The sequence below is a fragment of the Orycteropus afer genome, unplaced genomic scaffold, assembly GCF_000298275.1.
Source record: "Orycteropus afer afer isolate SDZICR_OR568_19922 unplaced genomic scaffold, OryAfe1.0 scaffold00336, whole genome shotgun sequence".
Taxonomy (NCBI): Eukaryota; Metazoa; Chordata; class Mammalia; order Tubulidentata; family Orycteropodidae; genus Orycteropus; species Orycteropus afer.
The window spans coordinates 2,559,714-2,561,356 of NW_006921923.1; the positions used below are offsets into that span (position 1 = coordinate 2,559,714).

At 41.5% G+C, this 1,643-nt stretch overlaps 1 protein-coding gene across 1 annotated transcript in view; it reads left to right on the plus strand.

The window, feature by feature from the left end:
• Positions 1–1,643, plus strand: part of ATG4A (autophagy related 4A cysteine peptidase) — a 29,833-nt gene that overhangs the window by 11,828 nt on the left and 16,362 nt on the right. The window lies entirely within an intron of this gene.

The following is a 1,643-nucleotide window of genomic DNA, read 5'->3' on the forward strand; positions in this document are numbered from 1 at the left end:
CCGAGGCAGTATCACTACGGAAGTAGATTGCCCCATCTTCCTTCCGAGGAATGGCTGGTGGGTTTATCAAAAGTCCTAATTGGATATGCTGGTGACCTGTTGGTACCCTGTATCTTGACTAAGGAACTCTGGTAGTATATTGCCTAAGGCACTTGACTGCTAACCAGAAGGCTGACGGTTGAAACCCACCAGCCACTCCTGGGAAGGAAGGTTGGGCACCTCAGAAACCCAAGGAGGGGTTGCTACTGAGTCAGGTCCTACTCCTAGGCACATAACAACAACAACAACAACAACAATCTTGACTAACCACAGGGTGAACTTTCTCCTTAGTTACAGCTTGGGTCTGTGTACAGATTAACAACCCACAGGCAAGAAGCAGAAGTTAAGAAGGGTAAGAGACCAGACCTGGATCAGCCATTTTACTTTGGTCAAATGTCTTATAATTTGGGCTCCACGGCCATGCAAAGTACAGATGGGACACTGTTTCAATTCTTAGCCAATCTGCTATGAGCTAGAATGCTTTGGAAATGTGTATGCATGAGGGGAATAGTCTGGATTTTCTGCGTACCCAAGTCAAACCTATATCTTGGTTTTACTTTTTGCTAACAGTGTAGCATCTCTGAGACTGCTTTCTTGCCTTTGTAAGTAGTGCCTTTGGGCATCATGGATTTACTCTTTTCTAAGTGAGAATCTGGGAGGATTTGAGGAACCACTGTAGGAACCCATGGTAGAAATTCTAAAAGATTAGAATGACTGTGCCAAACCCAAAGTCTAACTTGGTTTATAAATGGCATCTCTCAGAATTTGCTTTTTCAAAATGTTGAAGTTCCCAACAACAAACAAATAAAAACATAATTTTTAAAAAGAGTTTAAGTTGAGAGGGTTATGATTCATCGTGGTTGTACTGTATCATTATTCTGGGTGAAAGACAAAACATTAAAATAAATGAAATAATGGTAATTAGCCTCTTCCTGGCAGCTACTTTGGTTTGGAAGATAATGTGGGTTTTTTTTTTTGTTTGTTTGTTTTTTGTTTTTTTGCCTTTTGTCCAGTGAGGCTTGACTTTACACAAGAATGCCCACAGGAGTCAGGTGAAATATATATCTTCTTTCAGACTGGCAAGAGGAGAAGAAAATAAAGGAGAATAGGAAGGGTATTTCACTTAGACCTCAGATAATCTTTTAAAAGGATTTTCTTTCTCATTTCTCCTGAAGTCATACAATTCAGCATGCTTCTCTCTCTCTCTCTCTCTCTCTCTCTCTCTCTCTCTCTCTCTCTGCTGCTGCTAATAAGTTAGGCCGTATAGAGTCAATGTATAACCTGTCTCCTTGAGCAGCATTCTCGCTGCATGTGGAGAGGGGGGAAAAGATCATATATCTCTCTGCATTTTCCTGTGGCTTGTTCTCAATATTATCTATGCTTCAAATCCATCTATATGCCCTGGTGGCACAGTGGTTAAAGCCTATGGCTGTTAATCGAGAGGTCGGCAGTTCAAACCCACCAGCTGCCCTGTGGGAGAGAGATATTGCAGTCTGCTTTCATGAAGATTTACAGCCTTGGAAACCCTATGGGACAGTTTTACTCTGTCCTGTAGAGTCGCTATGAGTTGAAATACACTCAGTGGCAATGGATTATACATACAT